At 42.1% G+C, this 12976-nt stretch overlaps 1 long non-coding RNA gene across 1 annotated transcript; it reads left to right on the forward strand.

The window, feature by feature from the left end:
* Window positions 1–692: 692 nt before the first annotated feature.
* LOC136425372 (uncharacterized) lies at window positions 693–10203 on the forward strand. The gene is made up of 3 exons (XR_010754013.1): window positions 693–914; window positions 1263–1347; window positions 2139–10203. It is a non-coding gene; the product is annotated as an uncharacterized lncRNA (long non-coding RNA).
* The last annotated feature ends 2773 nt before the right edge of the window (window positions 10204–12976 follow it).

Genomic DNA, 12976 nt, shown 5'->3' on the forward strand with positions numbered 1-12976 from the left:
CAGAAGAATATACAGGACACAGAGGTGATGCACTCTAGCTAAAGCTAATATCAAACATCACCTCTGGAAAAAAAATTACAACTTACATAGACAAGTACAATAACAATAATAAACAGCAATTGGGTTGTCCAATACAAACAAACTTACAAACAAACAATGAATATATCAATATACCTGAACTAAGTATTAAAACGTCTGCTTGTCAAAATATAGTGCTGAGTCAAGCCTAAAATGTTACAGTTGAAATCATATGAAACAAAGGATGAGCCTCTTAATAATAAATAAATGAAGGCTTGATCAGACAAAGTATCAATATCAAGAATAGGGGCTAAAAGGTTCCGTAGGTTGCCCAGAAGGTTGAGTCTTTGTTGACTGTATATAGGGCAGTACAAAAGATAACTTGTAATGAGCTGTCATGAGTTCTGCCACTCATTCAACCGAGGTTCCACTGCGCGTGTAAATCCAGGCTTAGGCAAGGTTTCTATTTTCATTCATCAGTTTCTTACTTCGAGTTGATAAGATAGGTCACGAACAATAAGAAAAGGATTCTAACGTGAAGGCTTCGTCAGCATGTCTTTAATTAATTATATCCCACCTTCGTGGCCAATCAGAGTCGCCCCTTGCCTAATTACCTCACGCAATATTCAAATTTCCCGCCATGATGTAGCCAGGTTCAACAGGTGTTGCATTCCTACTGTAGCGTGGTCCGTATGTGCACGACGTGTTCAAAAGTTCAAACTTTTGACATACAAAACTTGCAATTTGTTCACATTTTTGCGGATATTTGTCCACAAAAATTGCGGAGAAGGGCTCCTGGAATACCATGGGCGAGAATGGCCGGAAAAGTTTACGGAAATGCTTGGAATGGCGGTCGGATGGCTTTGGATTCAAACATGTGACGCAGAACCATACAGGTAAGCTTCTAGAAATTTTTTCTTCGTGTTTTCGACGAAAAGTGTTAAGATTTACCAGCAAAGCAATACAGTGTGGTCGGAAACTCGTGTCTTGTGTTGTTTTTACTTACAGTTGAAACTGGACTGACAAAGGCGCGAAAGGCTTGTGAAAATAGCAAGCGACGTTTTTGAAATTGGTATAAGAACTAAGGCGGAGAAACTGTGCTGAAAGTTTAAGAGCAGAAATTTCAAGCTGAGGCATTGAGACTTAATTGTCAACAAGTGTTTTATGGTAGTCACACATTCAACGGGATTATTTGATGTAACGTTACATATGTTTATGGATATTGTCTTTGTTTTTATCCGCAGTCATAGCTGACACACCATAACCTGTCTCCTTCTGCAACGCGAGGCCCGGCAAACAACACCGATTCTTCATTTTCCAGCCAAACAAGTAAGTAAAATTTCTATTGTATACATTCTTCTGTTGTTGTTTAGTATATGACAGCGAGCGTTTTCGACCACAGTTGGCTTTTTTGCTATGTTGTCGTTTGTAGAAGTGTATTTTTCTCTTGTTATACGTCGTAACACGGACTATTTTGACGACTTTTACGACGGTTAGGTGAGGCTGTAGATATCAAGACAGGACAAGTCTCTTAGTGTGTCGGCAAAAGCGCCAATGTTTATAGTTTGTTCAATTGATTTCACGAACGTTTAACGTTGAATGCAAGGAATGTTGCGCGGAGGGGTGGGGTGGAGATTCGCACCTGGTTTCTTGTCATGTCATTTGCATAATGACGTATGAGTGTAAACACGTAAGTAGCGCCATTCGTTGTATGTTCATATGACGTAGGAAGGTTTGCATACCAACTTGTTGTCAGCCTTACATAGTCCAGTTTGAATGGTCTATTTACCTATTGGATAGAATGGTTGAATTTTCGACGTTTGAATATGCGACTGTACGGCTTATTGTTGCTGTTGTCGCCTGTTGTCATACATAGAGGGCATCCAGTTACGTCATCCTAATTTGCATATCAACTTCACTGGCGATATTGTCATGGCAACAAAAACTGTCCGCCATATTGTAAACATTTAGATATCATAATACAGTGAAACATTTGAGCTATAGTTACGGAATTCACAGATGACGCCACATTAATGCGCTCTTTTGCGTTTCCCCCATTGACATTTGATGCCTTTACCGAAGCTAGAATGTTAAGACTCCTGTTTTGCTTTTAACTTCAGGACGCGAGAGGATAGATGAGAATGTGAGCGCTCTCCCCACCCCAACACTCACTGATGTATTTCCGAAGTTGCTGCATGATGCCACGGAGACTACAAAACTAATTTCCAAGCAGATGTAAGGATCCGGCTCATTCTCACTGACAGTGGTTCCTACCTATTTATTTTGTTCTCTTCTCTAGTGTCGACCTTTTGTAGTCATTGGTTTCCTCCGGATCCTTACATCTGCTTGGAGATTATTCAAAATCAGGTCAGTTGAAATCCCTTTATCCATCACAATCTTTCCCTTACTTCTTATCACCCCTTTTGACCCCACCCCACTCCCGCTTGCCCCCCACCCCACTCCAACTTGCTCCCCACCCCACTCCCACTTGCTCCCCACCCCACTCCCGCTTGCTCCCCTACCTGTGCCAACATACAATACGCTGCCAACAACATTCCCTCGGCCCCTGCGCATGCGACATCGTGCGAGGCTATGTAATGTACACGTCGACGTGCGAGCTTATTTACAGTAATTCCGTACAAACCAGACATATCATATGATTCGATTTAATGCTTCTATGTCCTTTGATGATCTGAATGCGCTCATGCAGCAGAACCGTTTCAACCCATAAGTCAAGAAGTTGTGAACAGATCTTTGATATTTGGTATGTGGGTAGGTGTTGACAAAACGAAGACCAGTTCAGAAATTTTTAGAAATGTATGTGACGATTGCCAGATGAAAAAGAATATACATGTACAAACTGTCTTTGCGGACTTTTATTTTACACCGAAGAGGCTAAGAGATATGTTGCACATTCTAACGCACCGTACCATAATAAAGTTGTGTGCACACCATGCAATGCGTCAGCGTCTTTCATCATGATAAATGTGCTATATGTACATACTTTTAGGATATTCATATTTATGCTGGAGAGGTGGGTTAGTTTAACTTGAGCGATTGAACATAGCGTCCTGAAGACTGCAACCCTCGCACGATGAGCGACAACAGCGGGGATTCGAACTCCTGACCTCTTGACCCAGAGGCAGGGTCTCAACATTGCAAAACACGCATTCGTTGACCTTTGAGTCTTTGACATTGATCTTTAACACATCATCACATCCACATACATCCATATGATTGTCTCAGCAGTCACTGCCGGAAGAAACTTATAAAAAATCCTTCGACATTTCATTTGTCTGATGAAATTTATGAGAAAACGGTCACCGTGGTACATCTGAAAGCAAAATACTCTCAAACCATGGACGGAGTTTCATCACATTTTGGACTTAACATTTCTAGTGGAATGAAGATTATAAAACAACTTCCATGTTAATCTGGTTTCTCTTCGCACTTAAATCTTTCGTAACCTGTTTTGATTGTGGTTCCAAAATCAGTTGAACGAAGAAGAGTATAGCGAGAAATTTGAAAGTAGAGGATATACAAGATGCCTTTTTTTAAAATAAAATAGTGTTTTTCACAAACATGCAAAATCAACTTGCTGAGGAGTTTTATCGTAAGGTGGAAGAAAACAGAAGTGGTCGGTCACGTGACCAGTGCAGAGGATTCGGTCTCCTGGGTTACAGTACCGGGATGGACCCTGACTGCGAACATTACATCGACAAATAAAGGGAAAATCATAGGCGGAAGATTGTGCAGTCCTAGAAGATACTCGCCTTCGTTGCGGGGGTTCTGTCGAGTCATATTCAAATCGTACGCCGTTTTCCTGTCCTTGCAACGTTGCTAGAGTTTAGAACCACAGAGTCAGTGATCATATCTATTGTTGTACATTAACACGAACGCAGGGGTTATCACCATGAGTGTGATTGGGACAATGATCCTTCCAACAGGCAATTATTAAGGGCCTTAAGTGCAAACAGATTGGAATATTGTACACCACCGAGTCCTGCATGGACGAAGTCTGGACTGAGCGGACACCCAAATTATATGCCTTGTTAATTGGACTATGACGCTGGTGCGGGCTGCTTGCCCGAAGTGAAAATTAGTTTAAAAGGCTTTGAATAGCCTTGCAACACACCAGGGCCCCTTATTCCCAAACAGGGGCTTAAATACATAGTGCCGGCGAGGGGAACGTCAGAGCAAAGCTCCGAGGCATGGTGGTGTAGTTTGCACATAATATGACAAGAGAGAACAGCCCCAAAATGTTCCAATGTTGATGTACAGTAATAGATATGGTTACTGTCTCTATGGTTTTGATCGCTAGCACGTTGCACGGACACGAATACGGTGTACGATCTGGGTTTGAGTCTTCAGAGCCCCCTCCACGGAGGCAGGTATTTTCTAGGCTACACTATTTTTCTCTTATGATTTGTCTCTCATTTGCCGATGCGACGTTTGCCGTCTGGTTCGTTCCCGGTGTTTTAACCAAGGAGGTCGGATCCCTGCACTGGTTACTTGCCTGATCTTCTCTGTTTTTTCCCCCTTACGGTTTTACTACTCAGTAAGTTGATTTGCATGTTTGTGAAAGACTATGGATTGTAATAGAGACATTTTATGTTCTGTACTATCTAGCTTCTCGCTATACTCTACTTTATTAACTTGTTTATAACCACAATTGAAAGTAGTAACTTAAGATTTTTGTAGGAGTATTAGATCTGTATGAGTCATGAGGTAAATTGGAGGGAATTGTGCCATGTTTTTGTTTCAACCAAACCTATTTTGACCTCAAACACTATTTTTCTGAAAAAAAAAATACACGGGCAACAAATGATGAGTCTAGAACAAGTTTTCTCAGTTCTTCCTTGTGTAGAGCAGCCAAATTAGTCAAGATACACTTTACTCAACACTAGCTAGCTTGCACAGCAGACGGTCTGCTGTAAACTTCTATGATGAACTGGAAGTTTGTGTGAAGTCATTTTTGTTTTCAACGCAGTGATTCGAATTCGCCACGAAATTGTCATATATGTAACAATTCTTAATAAAGATGTGAAATAAAGTGAATGGACATTATAGTTTACGACATTGTGCCCTGAAGCTTTTATGAATGAATTATTCAATGTATGTACATGTATTTCAGCTGGTCTCATAATAAAAATCCATGTTGTGGACTTCGATTTGATTTCACATCTACCTATAGATACCTGCGGTTATTTCAACAACGTTCCAACCTGGAGAGCAAACTTCAGTATATGCTGATATATAAGCTATATGTGAATTCCTAACCAATAGTTTTACGATTCTAATAGTTTCAAAATTGTGAGTTTAAACATTGCATCATCCTGGCCTACTGTGATAATAAGGTGGTTTATAATTATCATTGGTTCTGTAACATCTTAAGTTGGTACCTGCCAGTACGACGGGGGGGGGGGGGGTATGGCTGCACCAGTACTAGGAGAGCCTATGAAGTATGGTCTGACATGTCTGTCTGTTTTAGCTCACCCAAACAGGTAGGCAATGTGATGTCATTATCATTAGGGAGGATCATTTGTATATGTAAGTGTAGGCGCACTGTGTGCATGCAGTAGTTAGTATCACTAACTTTCACAGTAGACTAGCTAGATAACTTTTTCGAGTGTATTTCAATGTACTTGTTTGTCTGCAATTAGCCTTCGGGCATGAACTTGCAATAAAGTTATTATTAGTATTAGGTAATGTGTGCTCTATTGTTGGTGATGGGCTGGATCTCTACCAGAGTGCAGGGGATAGGCTCCCTCTACCTCCCTAGCCTTGTCGGGCAGGTACCCAATTAAGGTCATGGAAGTGTTGTTGTTTGGGCAGGTACCCAATTAAATTCATGTAGGTGTTGTTACACCTGGTTTGGGCAGGTACCCAATTAAAGTCATGTAGGTGTTGTTTCACCTGGTTTGGGCAGGTACCCAAGTAAAATCATTGATGTGTTGTTCCATTCAATTTGGGCAGGTACCCAATTAGAAAGAATCCGTCAGCGGTAACAGGTGCGGTAGCTTGCTGTGCTTTGGCCATCAGTGAGCGCCCGGAAATAAGTGGTGCTCCAAAACTGGATAGACGGTTAGGCTGTTGTTAGCATACTGTGCGTTTAACCCCTGTTAGATGGTGAGAGTCCGCGGGACAGCGAGTTCTAGTACTGGCTTGGTGTGGTCCTTGGTGTGGTACGTGCAATCGGAACGATAATACGGGCGACAGTTCCACAGGCAGGGTGACTAAGGGTCAGGCCTTCCGGAAACCGCCGGGGTGTCCAAGACTACGTCTTGAAGGCAGTGGAAGTTAATGGGTCCCAGCATCTGCAGGCGATACCGGATCTCATAGCCCACATTATTATCGTTCAGCCAGTCAATGAAAAGTCTGTCCTTGTGTGATACCTTGTGTTGAACCCTGACTCATCGCGCCGAGGGCAGTGGTGGTCACAATAACCCAGGCAGTCTGTGGATGGTACCCCACGGGCCGGGAGGGCTTGCCCTCCGCGGCAGGCGGTACCGGGCTGATTTGCTGGCTGCGGCATGGTCCCCTTGTCACACGTGGGTCGGCTACACCCTAATGGGCGCCTCAGCGGTTAGCCTTCCATCACGACGTCCTCACTGGTACACTCCGTTAGGGTATTAATTATGAATGCATTGCAATAGTTGTAGCTCACGGCCTCACTGTACCGGGGAGTGTCGAGGAGGTGGGGCTGTAGTGGCGGATCGCACAGCAATGTGGCTTGTGGGAACGTGTGAAGGCGATCGTTACACTGGGCGGCTTCGGCTCGTCCGCCGTGCGGTTGTCGTCTGCTTGTGCACCACTGTCGGTCACCTAAGCATGCGAGCTAACGGGGGACCAGGGATCCTATTCCTCTTCGAAGCAGCAGTTTTGGACCATTGTGACCGCTGAAAACTGCTCGGGGAAAGGGAACCCTCTCGGTTTGCGTGTGGCACCTGAGCGGATCGTCCATGGTGGGATGAGGACGACTCCCTGGTTGCCGTACAGGGGTGCTTTCACTGGTGCTTTCAGGGGTGTGGCGCACAGTCGGCATAGGACTTTAGCTTTAGTGATTAGCTTGAGGATGGGGGCCTAATGTGTGGCCCTTATCGTGAGGTCGTTATTCAGGCACTATTGTGCCATGTAGGGTTTGGCTGTTAGTCTTGCGGCGAGTGCGGAGTAGCCGTGGTGGAGCGAAACCACTTGTCACTATGATTCACAGCCGCACAGCAGACCAACTGCACTGATTACCTCAGACGGATTCAACTATCTAAATAGATGTAAAGGCAGATACCATCTTAAAATGTAAGCTTTGTTTGAAGGCAGATACTGACTTAAAGTGTTAGCTTTGTTTGAAGGCAGATACCGACTCAAGATAAGTGGCATCGTGTGGCGTAACGGCTAGAACATTCGGTCGTCAAACAAGGGAACCCGAGTTCAAACCCGGCCTGCCTCCAGACATGTCTGGACATGCGCCCGGACGTTGTGCCCTTGGGAAAGGCACTTAACATAAATTTCCTCACTTCACTCAGGTGTAAATGAGTACCTAGCTTCGGTTAGGGAGGTCCCTCGGATAGGACGTTAAATGGAGGTCCCGTGTTTGGGGAGAGCCACACCCCGCGTACGTTAAAGAACCCACCACACCTTTTGAAAAAGAGTAGGGGCATGCCCCGGTGTGCGATGGTTCAAACCTTACAGTTTGGTCTTGGTTGACATCTTGAAAAGGTGATGATAGTCACCTGTTGGGTCAATCCTTCCCCAAATGTGGTAAAAAAAATAAAAATAAAATGTTTATCATTTATAGCTTTGTTTGAAGGCAGATACCAACTTACGATGTAAGCTTCGTTTGGAGGCAGATGTGGTCTAAAGATACTAGCGATTTACAGTGCTGAGATATAAAAGACAGTTCCCTCAGACTGATACATATTTAGTACAAATTAACAACTGATTGATTTATTGAATTCATAACTTGGGCTTCTCCAGAAGCTGGCCAGGCTTTAAGCCTGCATAATGACTGCTTAGCCTGTTCTCGTTACTGTAACAGTAATCAAAGAAAAATGAAATGTGACCCACATCCCTGATGGGACCTCGGGTATAATCTCGGGCTGTTAGTCTTGTTAGTCATTAGACTGAGTGCAGCTTCTCTTGATTGAAACTTAATGTTGAACATTTACTTAAATTGTCAAGATGGTTGATTCTAACGACTTTCCTTAGCATTCTCTCTTAGGCGATAATGTGTAACCCAGGGATTCAAAACAACAACATCCAATAGGAGGATCCTTAAGTCTATTGATATCAAGCCATTTTTTCAGTCTTGGAAGCACCAAAAAGGTTTTAAAAGTTTGAATGATCTTAAAAACTATATTCAGATAGTCTAAGAGAAGTTTGTGTAGTCTGTGGATTCAGGAAATCGTCCAGGCAATTCCATATTCTGGCAGATGTGCTTGTTTTTTCTCCATGCTGCGGGTATGATCCAAACCATAAAACAGGACACTTTACTGTAACAGCATTGGAGCACAGGGCTGGACATGGTACTTTATTCTATTTCACATTGTGCTTTTGTCAATACTCTTAAAATACTAAAATTTGTTTGTCATGCATTTAAGCTCTTATGTCAAGATTAGATATTTAAACCTTTTTGGTCATGAATTAAAATATGTGACGTCACATTTTACATCCGCATAGTCTGAAGCACGATGTTTCTTGCAATCCATTATAACTTTTGTATTGTTAAGAAATGTATTTTGTGTTGCCAAAATAACCCGAGTAAAATGGAGATCAGTCTGTATCTGTATATCTGTATGGTATCGATTTCAGGGGATGGCCACACCAATTTAATTTCTTGGAATTTAAAAAAATTGGAAAATGAACATGAAAACAGAATCTCAGAGGAAAGTCTCTACTTTGGTGCACACAGTTTCAGGGAGTGAACAGGGTCAGGTGCAAGTTTTCACCCCGGCCTTCTGTTCTAATGATGTCCTCGTGCTAAAATAAAAAAATCAGTTAACCAAGAAATTGCGTTGGTGTAGCCTAAGGGTCAGTTTTGGTACTATGTCCAGTTACCTGTGCAACATGGTAAGTAAAACCTAAGACTGCCAACAGCTAGGACAGGTGACTCCAGGACAGGTGTGACGGGGGGTTCCAGGACAGGTGTCTTCCACTGCACGGTGGCTTTGATGGAGGGCAGAGGTCATCAGCAGCAGAGGTCATCAGCAGCAGGGGTCATCAGCAGCAGAGGTCAGGGGTCAGACATGTAACCCCTGACCTACGAGAGTCTCTGTGTCATTCTTTGAGTGGTCACTTGTTAGCCTTATGTCAAAGGTCAGAATAGGGGAGTCTCAGAATGGGTTTGTGGAAAAAGCTGGCCCCTACCAGGCCCCAGAAACTTTCACGTTTGTGGGGATACTAATAACTTTATTGCACAACAATTATACAAGGTAAAAAGTATGGCATTCACTGGTACATAGATAACATTCTATTAGGCTAATCCGTCTATCTTATACAATATGGTGTAGTAGTATGGGATGACAATGGGATTTTACAATTATTGGAGGAGTTTCTAATGTCTAGATATGAATGGGGTATCTGAGAAGCCTGATGTGGTAGACAGGCCTAGTAGGTAGCCAGCTTTTTCCACAAACCCTCTCAGAATGTCTGTTTGAAAGGCTAAAGCGGGGATCTTACTGAAACTACCACCTTGCTGTGGCCCAGAGTACTGAACAAATTTCATTGATAAACATACGAATCTTTTTACACTTTTTTCTTCTTTCAGTCATGTCTACTTGTACATTTTGCATGATATTGTAAAGTCAATGGTAACCAATCTGATTAAGGTCACAGTGAGGCAGTTTAGTGAGATTCACGCTTAAAGGAGTATTCTTTTCCAAGGCGTCGCTTCCAGAATAGAATGCCCCTTTACATGGATATACTGAGGTCATTGGAGTGAGTGAGTGAGTGAGTGAGTGAGTGAGTGAGTGAGTGAGTGAGTGAGTGAGTGAGTGAGTGAGTGAGTGAGTGAGTGAGTGAGTGAGTGAGTGAGTGAGTGAGTGAGTGAGTGAGTGAGTGAGTGAGTGAGTGAGTGAGTGAGTGAGTGAGTGAGTGACAAGGCTAAAGAGGGCAAATCACTGAAACTGTGGCCCGGCGATTTGACAGCTCAATTAAGTTCATCGATAAGAAACAAATCTTTTAATGCTCTGTGTGTTTTGTTGCCTTTAAGTCATACTTTTGTGTCTTGCAATTAATTGATATACACATTGATGAGCCAACGGTAACACAAATCCAGTTTCGATCGCTGCGAGGTCGCCAACAGGTCGCAGTCGAGTGAGATTCCCGCTTACGACTAGTGAGAACCTTTTGGTAAGGTCCTATCACACTTGTGCGTATATTGAAGTGTGTTAAGTAAGGTTTGCGGGGAAAGAGTTGTTTTCTACTTTGTGCAGCCTAGTGATCGAACCTAAGAAATCACTTATTCGGCTGCAAACTTAATCTAAAAACATGTTAATACGCAACTCATGCCGACTTGTATATACGCACAAGTTTGCCAGAGGCTTGAGAAAAGAGAAGGCATCAAATAACGGTCGCCCCCCCCCTCCCATAAAAGGCGCACACATAAGCTACCTCTGGCTGCCAAAGTCTGCATTTGCTCCTAGCCAAGCCGTTGTGTTTGAAGCAGTTTTCCTATCCCAAAATAAGGACTTGAGAAATTAAACACCCCTACATGCAATTTTGGCTTTCAAACAATACTGTTACGCCACACCAATTTAATTTCTTGGTCAACGGATTTTTCTTGTAAAGTTTTAGCATGAGGACATCATCAAAATAGAAGGCTGGGGTGAAAACTTGCACCTGACCCTGTTTACTCCCTTAAACTGTGCACCAAAGTACAAACTTTCCTCTGAGATTCTGTTTTCATGTTCATTTTCCAACCTAGCATGTTTTATATCCATTAACCAAGAAATTAGGATGGTGTGGCCTAATCACTTTAATCCAGTTTCTACATCTTTAATTTGGCTATGAAAAAAGTTTCTTTCAAAGTAAGTGCAGTGAAACCCCAATTTTCACCACTATAGGGTTCTGGCTTTTTTTCAAAATTAAAGTGTAAGATTACATCCGATGATGTTTGGCCATTTAAGATGAGCTGTGGTAGAAACACGGGTAAATAAGTACCCACCCCGATTATAAGTTTATAAATAAGTCTGTCACAGTGTAAAAAAAACTATCATTTGGAATAGCCTTACCTTGTTGATAACTAGAATGGCTTGCCGAATCTTTTAAAGGAAAGCGTAAGGAAAAGAAACGCCTGCACTCTAAGCCTTTTTGTACAACATTAATTCCGAAAAATAAAATTCTTCATAGAGGCCCTTTTAATCCCTCCTTTGTTTACAAAACAAGAAGCGTCTGCACGTAAATCCCTTTCTACAACATTTGTGAAAATTAAGCTTAATCCTGAAAAAAAAACAAATAAAGTTCTCCATTGTTCACAAAAAAGGATGCCAAATTATTCTGGGCCCAACTGACATGAATATATGGATGACATCCCCTCGCGCATCAAATTTTCTAAGAAAGGGAAACTTTCCCACCATTCTGTAAATCGTTCAAAGAAGCTTCAAGAGAAGCATATCTATGATGTAGATGTTGCCACAAATATTGGAAAACTGATATTATTCAATTGTGAAATTCCTTTTCCGATAGTATTTCTTGCCATGTGTATCATGAGTACAACTAGCCGCAAAATATGTTCAGAGCGCAGTCTTCCAAAGTCCAGGAAAAAGATTTGAAATAACAAAAATATAGAACTTATTGTTTGCTAAATCATATTCTGTGTGTTCAGTCATTTGCTCAACCTTTCTGGCAACTTGTTACCAAGAGCATATAGTAAAGTCCATGAGGCCTTACTTCAAGTTCAATGAACTGCTGTGAAATAGCAACACGTATGGGATCATATGGAATTTGAGCGTCACCTATCGGATTTTGTAAAAGAGTGCAGGGTAGAAAATTCTTTGGTTTGGCTTTTAAACTTTGGCATGTACCAAACGCTGCAATATTTCTTGTCGATTGAGTAATTTTGATGTTGGAAAAGAACCCAACATCACATTGGCCGTTGCAAAGTATATATATATGACTACTTTAGATTTTGTTTAAAAAGAAACGTAAATTTAAGACTAGTAAGAGTTAGGCATCACCTGTATCTGATTTTATTCTGCAAGGCACTGAAACCATAAATTAGTCGCAAATAGTTTTAGCAATTTGATCTGATCTTTAGTCTTAGAGGGAGAGAGAAAATTGGTTCATTGGTAAAAGAAAACCCGAGTAGCATTTCTTGCGTCAAAAATAACCACACATTCTTCTTAAGGCCCAAAAGAAATTATAAATTATCCTCTTTGTCAAAAAAGAGTTTCAGAATTTGTTTTACAGAAGGAAACGAACTGGTCAAATCTATGGTTTCGTATAGTTTCCCCCAAAACAAGTAGGATTGTGTACGGTCTCACAGCGACACCTACTTTGTTTGGCCAGTACTGCAGTGTACATACCTAGATACGCAGTAAGTCTTTAGCAGCCAGACCTTATGTGATCCCTCAACAAAACCGCAAACCTCGATACGTTACGTCTGGTGTTCAAGAAATAGTCCCTGTTTTTTTGTCATTCCTTCCTGATCCTGACCATAAGAGCTCCTTGCAATCAGTCTAAACTAAGACCCAAAGTTCATCAATCGGGTACTGATGCCTTGGCAAATTGGATTGAAAACGTCCTTTGATGTTTGGCCTTTTCAAATGAACTCGGAAAGCTATGCTTGCAGTGAATCCCTTGTCGTGAAATAAATGATTCAGCGTAGTTGACTCAGAAGCCAAGAGGTCCTGGGTTCGATCCCTAAACATGCCCCGATGATGGGCCGCCGACTAAAAACGTTGTCCCCTCAAACAACTCGCGTGAACCAAAATAAAATCTTGAAACCCCCGTCTCCCTGATT

This window comes from Branchiostoma lanceolatum, chromosome 19, assembly GCF_035083965.1.
Source record: "Branchiostoma lanceolatum isolate klBraLanc5 chromosome 19, klBraLanc5.hap2, whole genome shotgun sequence".
Classification (NCBI taxonomy): domain Eukaryota; kingdom Metazoa; phylum Chordata; class Leptocardii; order Amphioxiformes; family Branchiostomatidae; genus Branchiostoma; species Branchiostoma lanceolatum.